The sequence below is a fragment of the Dama dama genome, chromosome 4 (assembly GCF_033118175.1).
Source record: "Dama dama isolate Ldn47 chromosome 4, ASM3311817v1, whole genome shotgun sequence".
NCBI classification, from domain to species: domain Eukaryota; kingdom Metazoa; phylum Chordata; class Mammalia; order Artiodactyla; family Cervidae; genus Dama; species Dama dama.
In genome coordinates, this window is record NC_083684.1 from 25,339,859 (window position 1) to 25,354,290 (window position 14,432).

Consider the following 14,432-nt stretch of genomic DNA (forward strand, 5'->3'; position numbering starts at 1 on the left):
TTGCAAGGCTCTGGTTTTCAGCAGGCCTCAAGAAAAATATTCAAATGATGCTTTTGCAAGTTACATGCCTGCAATTATTCCAAAAACAACACCCTGAAATAGATGAACCAGTGGGTCAGGAAACGATTTTCCTTAGAGAGTAATGTCTCCTGCAACCTGCCAGCCATGTGAGTGATTTACACGCCAGCCTTGCAGGTATTATGGGCTGCCCTCACAGACGCACGGCTCCTCCGTCTGGTCCTTGCTCGCTTCCCACCAATCTGGAGCTGGCTCGGCCTCCGTGGCATTTTTAGGTAGACTGTGGGCTCTTTCACAGGCTCTTATGCTTTCTTCCACTCCCCCCACCTCACAAGCACACCTTATGTGTCTCTAAGGCTCGCTCAGCTCCTTCCTCTCCGCCCGAGACGTTTTTCCGTCTCACTCAGCATTTCCATCAGCCGGGGTTCAGGCCGGCCAGCAGCCACCTGACCCCTGGTGAACTTTCCTGGGAAAGTCTCCTGGTTCTCCCACTCGCTGCCCTTGCTTCCAGGCATGTGCTCATCAGACCCAGGACACAAGGAAGCAGAGAGCCATCCAGCAGCTCTCAGAAGGGCCTAGCCTTCCTCTGATGGATAGTTACTCCTTTGCCAGGCTGCGTGTGAGGAGCTAAGGTTGTGACATTGACCAAGCCAAGGCACCTTTGTAAAACAAATCACGAAACCACTAGAACAGGTTGTTACCTGTGCACTAAAAGTAAACATGATGTTGGGGTGAGAAAAGAGGGGATGCAGAGGGGATATTATTACAAAGCTATATGACAAACAGTATAGACAGTATATTAACTATACTAGACAGTATATTTATATATATATTTATATTTATTTATATATATTTAATATTTATATATATTTATTTAGTTAGTTATATATATTTAATATACTAGACAGTATATTAAAAAGCAGAGACATCACTTTGCCGACAAAGTCTTTATAGTCAAGGCTATGGTTTTTCCAGTGGTCATGTATGGATGTGAGAGTTGGACCATGAGGAAGGCTGAGCATCCAAGAATTGATGCTTTCAAACTGTGGTGCTGAAGAAGACTCGAGAGTCCTTTGGACTGCAAGGAGATCAAATCAATCAATCCTAAAGGAAATTAACCCTGAATATTCATTGAAAGGACTGATGGCTGAAGCTGAAGCTCCAATACTTTGGCCACCTGATGAGAAGAGCCGACTCATTGGAAAAGACCACGATGCTGGGAAAGAGTGAAGGCAAAAGTAGAAAGGGGGCGGCAGAAGATGAGATGGTTCGATAGCATCACCAACTCAGTGGACATGAATTTGAGTAAACTCTGGGAGGATGCTGGGTAGGACAGAGAGCAAGCACTGCTTCTGCTTGCCTAAACAATGCATTTTGAAGAATTAGTAAAAAAGTCTCCCCTCTGGACAGATGTGGCCCCTGGGTGTGTGGCTTCATGAACAGTTGGTGCGTTTGGCAAAGGATAGGCTCTCGTTCTCCCAGTACTGACACTGCTCCCCGCCATGCACACAGCTTGGCTGCAGAACTGGGCTGATGTTGGCCGTCCTCAGACAAGTCTCCCCAAGACAGGGAGCAACCTACATTTCTCTATCTGGAGTTACTCCTGGAAAATACCATTCAAGGAGATGCTGGAGGGGTGATGTTGCTGGCTGAACAATGTTTTCCCCCAAATTCCTACTGAAGCCCTGACCCCCAGCACCTCAGAAAGTGACAGCATTGGAGGTGATTAAAATCACCTTTTAAAGAGGTGATTAAGTTCAAATGAGGCCTCGAGTGGGCTCTAATCCAATATGAGTGCCTCCCTCCTATGAAGAGGAAATTTGGGGCATTCCCTTGTGGTCCAGTGATTAGGACATCTTGCTCTCATTGCTGAGGGTCTGGGTTCAGTCCCTGGTTGGGGATCTAAGATTCCCACAAGCTGCACAGTATGGCCAAAAATACATATAAGAAGAAGAGGAAATTTGGACACAGAGATGCCAGGATGTGCATACACAGAGAAAAGACATTGTGAGGCAACAGGGAGAAGGCAGTGTCTATAAACGAAGGAGAGAGGCCTCAGGAGGAGCCAACCCTACAGGCAGACACCTTGAGCTCAGACTTCCAACCTCCAGAACTTCAAGAAAGTATGTATCTGTTGCTGAAGCCATCTAATCTGTATTTTTTGGAAGGAGCCATCCAGTTTCCCTGCAAAGGGCTTCCCGGGTGATGCTAGTGGTACAGAATATGCTGGCCAATGCAGGAGACACAAGAGAGGCGAATTCGATCCCTGGGTCAGGAAGATCCTCTGGAGAAGGAAATGGAAACCTATTTCAGCATTCTTGCCTGGAGAATCCCATGGACAGAGGAGCCTGGCAGGCTCCAGTCCATGGGGTCAAAAAGAGTCAGACACGACTGAGTGACTAAGAACATTTTCCAGTTTCCCAGCAAAGGAAATTGTAGGTAGGAAGGTCCCACGGCAGGGCAGTACTCGGTGTGTTTAAAGACCAGAAATGCTGCCAGTGGGGCTGGGACCCAGGAAACCAGGCAGGAAGGGAGGACCCAAGGGGTTGCTGAGGCCGCAGACTCAGGCAGGTGACTGCAGTGGCGGGCGTGACTCAGGCAGGAGAAGCCCCAGGTCCGAGGCCGTCTACCCATGTAGGGTTGGGGCAGAGGAGGGGTACACGGATGCGGGATGGACCTCTGGGGGCTGGCCTAGCACTGCCACTTCCTCGAGGAGGACCCGTGACTGCAAGGCTCCCATACCTCATCTTATAACCGGAAAGCAAAGCCCAGAGCAGAGGTGGCATGCACCACCATCCCCAGACATCTATCTTTTTCATTTTCAAATTTTATTATCTATTTATTTTTGGCTATGCTAGATCTTTGTTGCTATGCACGGGTTTTCTTTTGTTGTGGCGAATGGGGACTATTCTCTAGCTTCTGTTGTTTTTCAGTCACTCAGTCGTGTCTGGCTCTTTGTGACCTCATGGGCTGCAGCACACCAGGCTTCCCTGTCCTTCACCATCTCCCAGAGCTTGCTCAAACTCACGTCCACTGAGTCGGTGATGGCATCCAACCATTTCGTCTTCTGTTGTCCCCTTCTCCTCCTGCCTTCAATCTTTCCCAGCATCAGAGTCTAGTTGTGTGCGGGCTTATTGTGATGGCTTCTCTTGTTGCAGAGCACAGGCTCCAGCAGTTGTGGTTCATGGGCTTAGTTGCCCTGAGACATGTGGGATCCTCCCGGACCAGGGATCGAACCCATGTCCCCTGCATTGGCAGGTCAATTCTTAACCACTGGACCACTAGGGAAGTCCCCAGGTAACTTTTTGCATGCAGAATTTTTCTTTTCTTTCTAAGGATTCATTCCTTAAAATAAGTCCCAGGAGGGAGATAATAAGAACATGAACATTTGCTTTGGGTCACTTGTTTATGCCCCATTCAGAACCAATTTGAGGGCATGGTTCACTTATTGAAATGTTGCTCTTTTTAAAAAGCCCCTCCGCAGATGTGAGGGCCTGACTTACTCCGCTTCAGTGGAGGGATGGGCGCAGGAACCAGGAACTCCGTCCAAAGGCTCCCGGCATTCGGCATTCATTCAGAATCGTCACCTCATTGTCAGAGACTCTGGGCGCGGTTCACACATGCAACCCGCCTGCACCTCCCCACCACGGCCTCCCAGAAGCAGAGGCCGAGCTTCCTGAGTCTCACATAAGCCCTCAAGCCTCTCTTTTCACCACACTCCCAGCCTCGCTCAGAACCTCCTCTTCACCCCCAAGAGGAAAGACGCCAATTCCAACCGGGTACTTAGAGTCCTTAAGCTTGCTCAGACCCTGGAGGGAACACTTGATTAAGAAAGACAGCGAAGATTCTGGGGTCCTGAGGCCGGGGTCGGAACTCAGTTCCTCGCTCCCCCCACTCCTGGCTGTGCTTGGTCGTATTACTCGACTTTTCTGAGTCTCCGTTTGCTTCTCAGAAAGGCGAGGGTCCTGATGGGTTCCACTCCATAGAGCTGTTCTGAGAACAGGGTGAGGTAGAGTGTAGCTTTGCTCTCGTCAAGGAGCCAGGGCTGAAGTAACAGACCTTCTTCTCATTTAGCTCAAGAGAAGGGAAAGAATAGGGTGGGGGTGATTATGAAATACAGGGATCTGGAGGCATCTGCAAAGAACTATCCTGCAGGGGTTAGAGTGTCCTGAGGCAGATTTATCAGGTGGGAAGGCCTGAGGAGGGGGCTTCCCTTTCCAGGAGGAGGCCGGGCCCCTGGCTGGCTCTCTCCTGAAGAGTTTCCTGTCACACCGCGGCCTATGCGTGGTCCAAGGCGGCCACTTTCTCTGACACCCTGGCTCCCCACCTGCCACCCTTTCTGCTCCAAGACCCACAGTCGACACCCCATTTCCTCCAGGTTCTCAATGTCTCTTGATCCAAATTCTTCACAGAAAGCAGGGATCTGGTGGGCTCGGCGTGGAGCCTATGGGTGAGCTGCCTTTCAGTGAGGAGCTGTGGATGTGAGGGAGGCTGGATGCTGGGTGACGTGACCATGGGTGATTTCTGAGGAGGAGAGAACTGTTATAAAATGCTCTGTAAAGGCTACTTTGTTTTGTTCTATTTATTTTACGTTTTTTAACCCTACTGATCCTTATCTCTAAAATAGCCTATTGTCTGTTGACCATGATTTGGTCTTTCTTTGACACACACTACCTGTCCAGGTGGTGACCAGGTTTTAGACCTTTTCACCAATCCCTCTTGGACCCAGCACTCTGCCAGGAAGTGAACATTTGTTACGTGTGTGATTAAGTCACCCCATGACCCTCCTCTTCAAAGTCTTTCTGAAGAGTTGGCCAATTGGCCCAGACTCAACTCCCTAATCAGCAGAACAAGCTGCCCTCAGTATCGACCACCAAGCTTCCGTCCCATCACTGGGATAAAACATTCTCTCTTGTTCCTCATCCTGCCTTACTGGCCGTCAAGACCTCTGTGTTTCCACTTCTGGCCTGTGAGGAGTGCTCAGACATGTTACCCCAGCTCCCTGAAGGTGTGGCTTTAGCCAGGCTGAACTACAATTCCCAGAATTCTTTAGAATTTCTTTAGAGTTCTTTTTTAAATTTTTTAAATTACTCCTGGGTTTCCCTGCTCAGTTGGCAAAAAATCTGCCTGCAATGCAGGAGACCCTGGTTTGATTTCTGAGTCGGGAAGATTCGCTGGAGAAGGGATAGGTTATGCACTCCAGTATTCTTGGGCTTTCCTTGTGACTCAGCTGGTAAAGAATCTGCCTGCAAATGTGGAAGTCCTGGGTTCACTCCCTGGGTTGGGAAGATCCTCTGGAGAAGGGAAAGGCTACCCACTCCAATATTCTGGCATGGACTGTCACAAAGAGTCAGACACGACTGAGCGACTTTCACTTCACTAATTTACTTTATTTAAAAGTTATTATTATTTATTATTATTAATTTTAGCTGTACTGGGTCTTCATTGATGTGCAGGCTTAGGTGTCCCATGACATGTGGGAATCTTAGTTCCCCAAGTTTTACATTGGAAGGTGGATTATGTATCACTAGACCACGAGGGAGTTCCCCTCTTAAAAGTTCTTTGGAGTTCCAGTTGGAGGGGGGCCACGGGGGCAACTTGGGGGAGATCTGGGGAGGGTGTGTGGGAGGGAGGTGGCAGGCATTTTGTAGCCACATCTGCTGCCTCGACAAAAGTGAACAAGCGCAGCTGCGCCTGTACTGCTCGATCTTCCCCTGCATCTTCCTTCAGCATCCTGAGCTCTGATGAAGGGCTCCCGGTTCTGCAAACACCCACCCCACCGAGATCAGAGACAAAATTTCCATCTGTCCCTGGGGGCGCCAGCTCCTGCCACCGTTCCAGCTTGTTCTCAGCCTCCTGACTTTATATCCATCTTCTTTTCCCTGAGGACAAGTTCCAGCCTCAGACAAAGGAGAACAGCCTTCCAGGGACATCTTAACCAGCCCCCTAGCCCCATGTGACACATCGAATCCCTGGAACAGGCACACCTCCTAGTGGGTTCTGCTTCTCAGATTGAACCCTGACTGATGTGTCTGCCAACACCTGTCTACTCCCATGCAAACCAAGGAGGCTGGGCCTGGATAAAACTGTTAACATTTCCCTTCTTCCCCTGTCTGGGTGGATGTGCTTTAAATTCAGAGGAATTCTAACATCATCCAAGCAACTCCTTTGGAAACCAGAGCTATATTTACTACTAAAGTTATCAGCACCACATTTCTACTGAAAGGCAGACAAGGAGAAGGAAAAATATTCCTGGTTCCAGCTGACTTTGTGGGAGATGCTCTACAACTTTCAGATGAAATTTACATGCATCAGTAAGGGTATCACTACCTCCAGGAAGCTAAGAGTCATCATCACTCACAGTGACATCTTACGTATGCCGTCACAGGAGTGCCTCACAGAACTTGGACAGCAAAGGGCAGGGAATGGCCTTGTCATATTATAGCTGAGGAGACTGAGGCTTGGGTGGTTCTGTGATGTACCCAGGCTTCCATAACTCAAAAGCCAGAGGTTGCAAACCTAGGGGCCTGAGAACCTAGCACAGCCTTCGGTTTTGTTTTATTTGGCACAGGCAATATTTTTTGTCTGGTTTGGTTTGTGTTTTTTATTAGCTTCCAACATTTGAAAATCAGGAAACTTGACCCTCTTCCCCCTTTAAAAAAAAAATCCAGATTTGCTCTTTGGCAGCAGACCCTGGAAGTCAGTAGAGGCTGCCCCCTTTAGATAGAGTGGGGGACCCCCAGTTCCTGTAAGCTAATCTCCCTCTTTCACTGTTTGTATTATCTACAGGCTCCTGTTGGCATTTGCATTCAAGTTCCTTGAAGATGAACAGAATTGAGGCTCAAAGCCAGTCTGATCGCAATTCTGCTGCTTTCAGTGAATCCCAACACAGCCGTGAACATTTAAAGCATGTATGGTCTCAGTCCTTTGATAAGAATTTACTAAGTTTCTATTCTATGTAGCTTGGGGGCGGTGGTGAACAAAACAGGTATATAAGCATGTGTTCGTGTGTACGTCAACACACACGATCATTCTCATCAATTTGGTGTGAGCATCAGTAGATGTTCAACACACAAGCCAACTGTCATCTAAGACCCTCCCTACACCAAATGCAGACACTCTGATGTCCATCTCCATATTCCAGAGATTGTTTGCCTTTTCTGTCCACTCTTCTCTGAAAAGGTAGCAACTGATGTCCTTTTGGGAACGTAACTGCTTCAGTTTAAGGTTTGGCTCCCTGGGTTCCTACAAGACAGCTTACTGAAGCACACTGCATCATGGGATGGTTAACTCCAGGGAAACTGAGTGAAACAGCCAGGCAGTGGGCTGGGAAAGAGGACCAACTGTCCTGGTTGACCAGCTCCTGAAGCCAGACTTTCGGGGCTAATTCCATGGGAAAGTGGGTAGGAAACCGGAAGGAATTACTCACACTAGCTGGAAGGTTCCTCTTGACAACGAGATTTTCAGGGAGGGCCAAGATCAGTGGCTGGAGGGGGATGGAGGTGAAAGAGTCACGCTGCTGATTTAAGAGCTTTCCAGTGGAGCTAGAGGAGTAAATCGGGAGTCTTTGCTCATCTTACAGGGTTGTGGGCTGTCATGTGAGAGGGCAGGGTCAGCCGTCAGCAAGGCCTCTCCTTCTCTTTAACTGACTGTGTCATGGAGTAAGACTTTGCCTTCCTCCAGCCTCAACTTTCCCATCTGTAAAGTGGGCACTTTGGACTCAAACACCACCGAGCTCCACTCCAGTTGTAACAATCTGTTGTGAAGCATATCATGTCAAACCTACTTTTAGGGCTGTTTTGCTTTGTTCAATAACCATGCAGTGTGACTTACCCCGCAGTATTAGTAACGGCCAACGTGTATTTTGCCTTGGCTAATACTAAGCACGCTTTAGGTATTTTAAATGTATTAATGCATTTAGTTCCCACAACCAACCAACATTAGCAAGGGAAGAAATGGAGGCACAGAGAAGCAAAGTAACTTGTTCCATGTCACACAGCTGATAAGTGATGAGGCTGGGACTGAAACTCAGGCAGTCCAGCTCCAGCATCTGCGCTCTTAGCCCCCACCCCGCTACACCACCTCTCTTAAGGTGGGTCTTGTTTGTCTATTTGGGAATTTTAAAGCTCATCGATGATGAAATTGAGGCACAGAATGTCATCGTACAGGGCAGTGGTTAAAAGTTCAGGCTCTGAAGTCCGAGACCTGGGGTCCTATGTGGTTTGTCTCTTTCTACCTGGGGGGCCTTGGGAACATCACTGCAAGCCTCCGCTCACTCATGTGTAAAATTAGGCTAATAATTGTACCAGCTCATCCAGTCCCCACGGGAAGGCAGGGAGAGATTGCCTGCAAGATACTTAGCACATCACTCCCAGGTGTTCGTGTGCAGGCGTGCATCTGTGTGTCCACTGGAGGATGTGTACGGGGATGTTCATGTTCACAGGCTCGCCATTTGTAATAGCACCAAACTGGAGAGCGCCCCCATGCCCATCAGCAAAGCGCAGATGGGCAGTAAGAGGGGTATTCACACAAAGGAACACTCAACCACTTCGAGAATGACCCTCAGCCACACACAGCAGCAGAGATGAGACTTGTAAGGACTATGTCGAATGAAGGAAGTCACACACAGAAGAGTATATCCTGTGTGATTCCACTGACATCAAGTTCAAAACTAATCTGCGCTGTTAAAAGTCGGGGGAGTGGGTCCCCTGAAGGGTAAAAGTATCATTGAAAGGCAGATGGGGCAGTTTTGCGGGTGCTTCCATGTTCTGTCTCTTGATCTGATGCTGGTTACAGGGGTGTGCCTAGTCATGAAAATTCATTGAGCTTCACTCTGATGAATACACTTGTTTGTATATAAATTGTATTCCAAATAATGTTTAAATTAAACAACCCAATAATAATTATTATTGCTATTATTATTAGAAATGACTGATAGCCAGTTCTGGGAGGGTCAGGAACTTGCTGTAGTAAAGAAGATGGTTTTAGGAGCCAGCCAGCACAGCACCCTGCCCCTGCTCCACTTCTTCTGGCAGTGTGGCCTTGAGTCCATTGCTTAACCTCTCTGAGCCTCAGTCTTATCTTGCTATACTTGGTAAAAATACCAAGTATCTCATCAGGGTGCCTTGGGGACAAAACAAGAAAATGCATGCAAAGTCTGATATGAGATTTGGCACCTGATGTACACTCAATAGAAGGCCCTTCCTCTTTACCTTGTATTTCAGTGTACCCGGCACATTGCAGGGTATGCGTGCATGCCAAGTGGCTTCAGTCGTGTCTGACTCTTTGCGGCCCTGTGAACTGTAGCCCATCAGGCTCCTCTGTCCATGGAATTCTCCAGACAAGACTATTGGAGTGGGTTACCCTGCCCTCCTCCAGGGGATCTTCCCAACCCAGGGATTTAACCCGTGTCTCTTGGGGTTCTTGTATTGCAGGTGGAGTCTTTACTGCTGAGCCACCAGGGTATACAGTAGGTGCATAGTGCTGGCTGGTTGAATGACCCAGGAAACCCTTTTGAAAGTCGCTTGTCTGCTCTGGGAGTAGATGTGCTTCCTACATCTGCAGATGGGTAAATGAATGAAACCCCCTGCTTCTCACTCAGATGCAGATGAGCCACCTGCTCAGAGGTCAGAACGTGGCTCCCTGTGCTCCGCTCACTCCCATGGGAACCTTGGGTTTGCCCTAAGCATATGTATTTCCTCTACCAGCTTGCCGGCTCTATTGCTTTCGGCAATGAGGCGTGGGGAAATCGCTCATCCCCTGTGTCAGCTAAGCTTCTCCCCTCCGGAGCTAAGCGAAGGGGGAACAGCCCTGAGTTCCACCAGATTTCCCTCCCCCTCTGGTTGGATTAAGCCCAGCTGTTTCCTTGCAGCCTGGCTGTCCTTACTCTGTGTAGAGGCAGAGCCTGTGAGGTGGGCAGTAGCTGGACTCCCCCCAGGGCATGGTAGGAAGCACTTTGGTGGCATGCAGAGCCCTGTGGGAGCCTGAATCCTGATGGCACAGTGATAGTCCTCCCACCAAGGGGCGTGGGTGGGCCCCCCAACTGGACCCCACACCTCACTGCCTCTGCATCGTCCTGATGGAAACTGGAACAACTGCCACAGCTCCCATTTCACAGTAGGGTAAACTGAGGCTTACAAGGGAGATGAGCCTCAGAAGCTGCCCAGGCTGGGAGGCAGTGATGCCCAGGTCAGGGTCCTGACCTCCAATCCAGGGGGTCTCCTGTCCTGACTTCAGGTGTCCACAGTGCCAGGCGGGCAGAGGAATGCTTGCCTGGAAGTCACTGCTTTATTCTCTGCCATTCCTGAGCCTGCAGACACTTCCCTGTTCCCTGCTTCATTCCATGAGTTCAGCCACCAGATATGTATTCGGCTTCTACTACATGACAGTCACTGGTCTGAGTGCTGGGGATGAAGACTTCATCCCTGCCCACTTGGAGCTGATGTTCACTGGTGCACTTTATGACTGATCTTGGCTCAGAAACTAAGTAACAATGCTTCCATGAGACAGGTTTTCTCCTCTTACACTTGATTCCTTTCACCAGCTCTGCCAGACCCCAGCATGGCATTGTCACTCACACGGTCACCATTGAAAGAAGGGAAGTGTAGGGAGGCAGTGTTCTTAAAGGGCATGACCTGAGGGTTGAACACAGCATTTATGCTCACGTCCCATTGGGCTGATCTTAGTCACGTGGTCTCGTCTAGCTGCAAGGGAAGCTGGGAAATGTAGTCTCCAGCTGGGTGGCCCTCTGCCCAGCTAAAACTTAGGGATGTTGTTGCTAAAAGGGAGAGAGGAAGGATGGATGTGGGAGCTCTCTCTGCCACACTGGGAGAGACAACAATAAATAGATACTTGTATACCGTAAGTCAAGTGGACAGAGAAGGGATTTTGAGATGACATTTGAGCAGAAGTTTGAATGAATTAAGGTAGCCACATACTATCGAAGAGAAGAGGGTTCTAGGTGAAGGAAGCAGCAAGTAAAAGGCCCTAGGTAGGCTGGGGTGGGGGTAGGGGTGCTGATATGTTTGAGAAAAGCAGCTAGAGAATGACTAAAAAGGGCCTTGCAGATCATATTTGAGTTTGATTCTGAGGGTGAAGCATGTCTGTGTATGTGTGGGGTGGGGTGGTGAGTGGAACAAGCGTCAAAGAAGAAGCCAAGTAGGAAAGCTAAACATTTGTCCAGGTGAGAGATGGGCCTTCATCTAGTGCGAAAGCAGAGAGGAGTGAGAAGAAATGAGCTATATTTTATCTACAAAGAATAGTAGCAGCATATACCGTTCATGGTTAGAATATACTAGGTCAAAGGCAGCTCAGAGAGATCAAGGGCATCGTATCATTTTAAGCCTCTTCCTTGAGATTAAGATCAACATTCTGGATAATCCTACATACCTTGCTTTCAAAAAAGAATATTCATTTTTAATAAACAAAATATGATTAACCATTATTATGCTTGTATCTTTATAACCTGTTCCAGTATTTCTATAGAAATACTTATTAAAAGTAGAATTATTAGAATGAATGATATAAGCAATTTAAATCCTGGTAGATGATACTAAACCACCCTCCAAAGATGTGAATAATTTAACCTATTTTGTAGGTGTCTTCTTTTTTTTTTTTAACTTTTTTGCAGTACTATGGGACACGTGGGATCTTAGTTCCCGGACCAGGGATTGAACCTGTGTCCACTGCATTGGAGGCGTGGAGTCCTAACCACTGGACCATCAGGGAAGTCCCTTTGTGGGCTTTCTTAGGGCAGAGGAAGGGTAAGGACAGAGCTATGTCATTCTTTCATAGAATTGCAGGGGAAGTGATTTCATTAAAGATGGACATGAAGTGTTTAGGGAATGTGCTGGCAAGATGGCAGGGGAAGTGCCAGCTTTTAAAGCTGATGCAAAGTCTGAATCTGCTGGTAGTCGGGCACCGGGAGCACAGAGATGCCAGACAAGCGGATAAAGTGGAAAGGATTCTTCAAGACGTGCGTCCACACACACATTTCTCCAAAAGAGGCCCGTATTGCTAGAAGCAGCAGCGGGAAGCCATTATGAGAGCTTGCACAATCTATTCTAGCTGAGAATGTTTCCCAATATAATTTACAAAATTTCAGTTGGAAATGCATTAGCAGCTGAGCAGTGAGGAACTTCTATGGGGTAAATAGGAAAACTAAATTAAAACCCCAGCTTCAAACATGATCGACCGTGTGAGCAGCCCCTGCAGTCTTCTCTAACCTTTTCAAGTCCAAAGAGCCCTTTTGTTCTACCCAGTTTATGGGTTGGTTTTCATTTGATTTGGTTGCAGGAAGTTTTTATGGAATCCGTGTAAATGACTGCTGATGAGCTCGCATGCAAAACCATCCGTTCACACATTCCTCGTAAAAGGGTCTCGGAAGGAGAGAGAGAGACAGGCATTTTAAAACCCACAGCACAAAAGAGAGATCAAGAGTGAGGGTAATAAGACAGATGGACAGACAGACAGGGATGAAGGCAGAGACAGAAAGAAACAGAGAAACAGAGAGAGTGGCACCAAGGGAGAGGTTGAAAATGACACAATGCCCTTGACCTCTCCAAGTTGCCTTTGACCTAGTATATTCTAACCATGAACTGATTCTCTTTAAGCTCTGCAAGCCATCTTCTGGCCCTGTGTGGACTGACCTGTGCATTGGGAAGCTTTGCCATTATCTCTGAGGCCATGCACCCTTCCTCCTGGGCCTCTGAGACCCTCACCGAGAGGAAGACCTTCACCTTCTTCTGACAGCACCGTTTCAGGCTCTGTTCTCCCCTCCTGATGGCCCTCCATCCTTTTCTGTCCTGAGTTGTCCTTCCAGCTCCACTTCCTAGAACAGGCTCCAGATTCAGCTAGACCACACAAGGTTAGTTATATCCCTCCGGGGATCTTAAACCCAAGTGACGCCTTGGACAAAATCTACCTCTTTGAAGACTGGGAGACATCTTTTCCCCAGGTGAGGTGACCGACCGTGTAGCCAAGGAGAAGGTCCCAAACTGCCCCCACCTGAGAGGCCAGTACCATTTTCCAACCCTGCATGTTCTGGATCCCGCCTTTCAAGGCAGCAATCTTGCTGACAACCGTGTGGAGCACCTACTGTGTGTCCATCCGGGGCTGGGGATCCAGGGCCACATCTCCTCCTTCATGGAGGGTACATTCAAGCTGGGAGACCACAACAAGTGACCAATGAATAACACAACTCTAGCTGGACATCAGGGCTTTGCAAAGCATTAATGTAGAAAGATGATGCTCGAGGTAGGTGGGAGAGGGGGTTTCCTTAGATGAGATGGGCAGGGTGGCCACTCAGGAGGAATATCAGAGCAGAGGTTTAAATAATGAAAGGAGAAGAGATAGACATGCCCTGAGGTGGGAACGAGCTGGGCGGTGTATGTGTGTGTTTTTGTTTTTGTTTTAATTTTTATTTTATATTGGAGAACAGTTGATTAACATTGTTGTGTTAGTTTCAAGTGATTCAGTTCCACACATACATGGATCTATTCTTTTTTATATTCTTTTCCCATTTAGGTTATTACAGAACATGGCACAGACTTCCCTGTGCTACACAGTAGGCCCTTGTTGGTTATTTATTTTATTTTATTTATTCATCAAATATTTTGGCTACACCATGCAGAACATGTTTAACTCCCTGATCAAGGATGGAACTACGGCCCCTGCATTGGAAGCCTAGAGTCTTAACCACTGGACAGCCAAGGAAATCCTGATTATCTATTTTAAATATACCACTGTTAAGGAACAGAAAGAAATAGTTTTCTATTTCTTGGTATCATTTGGTGACCTAGATAAGTGAAAAAAATGTTTGGAGTCCCCATGGCATTTCAGTGATCAGGATACGGTTAAAAACAACGTCCCATGCATACCTAAGAGCCCGCAGCCGAGGGGTCACTAACAGAGGAGCAGAGGGAGGGGGAGAGAAGCTGTGTGGCACTTTCCACCTGAAGTTGCATGGTGCATCTGTGTGCGGCCACTCACGTGCACACCGCCTGAGTGTGCTAGCCTTCGTCCCTCACCCCTGAAGTCTCGCCAATCCTCTTGTCACAGCTAAACCAGAGCAAGGCGGGCCTGGACCCTGCAAACAGTCCAAATCCAGGCTGCAAGCATTCTTCAGGGTGCAATGGAGACAGAAGGGGGAAAAAAACCCCTAAAATCCTAAGATATAAATAAGAGAGACTGATGGAACTTTGGACATGCAGATGATAATTCTCAATACTCAACTCTGAGAAGTTACATACCAAAAAATCAAGAATTCTCTGTGATGAATGTTAAATAGAGCAAGTGACTTCTACCCAGGCCATAAAAGTTGGTGCTATAAAAGTTGGTTTTTGAAACAAGAAAGAAATCTACACAGAACAGAGAATTCTGCAGTCATACATGGACATATTCCAGATAAGAAAGAT

General features: G+C 47.8%; 1 non-coding gene across 1 annotated transcript; it reads right to left on the reverse strand.

Moving 5' to 3' along the window:
• Positions 1-11,672: 11,672 nt before the first annotated feature.
• Positions 11,673-11,745, reverse strand: TRNAW-CCA (transfer RNA tryptophan (anticodon CCA)). Its single transcript has one exon. It is a non-coding gene; the product is annotated as a tRNA-Trp (tRNA).
• Positions 11,746-14,432: the final 2,687 nt, after the last annotated feature.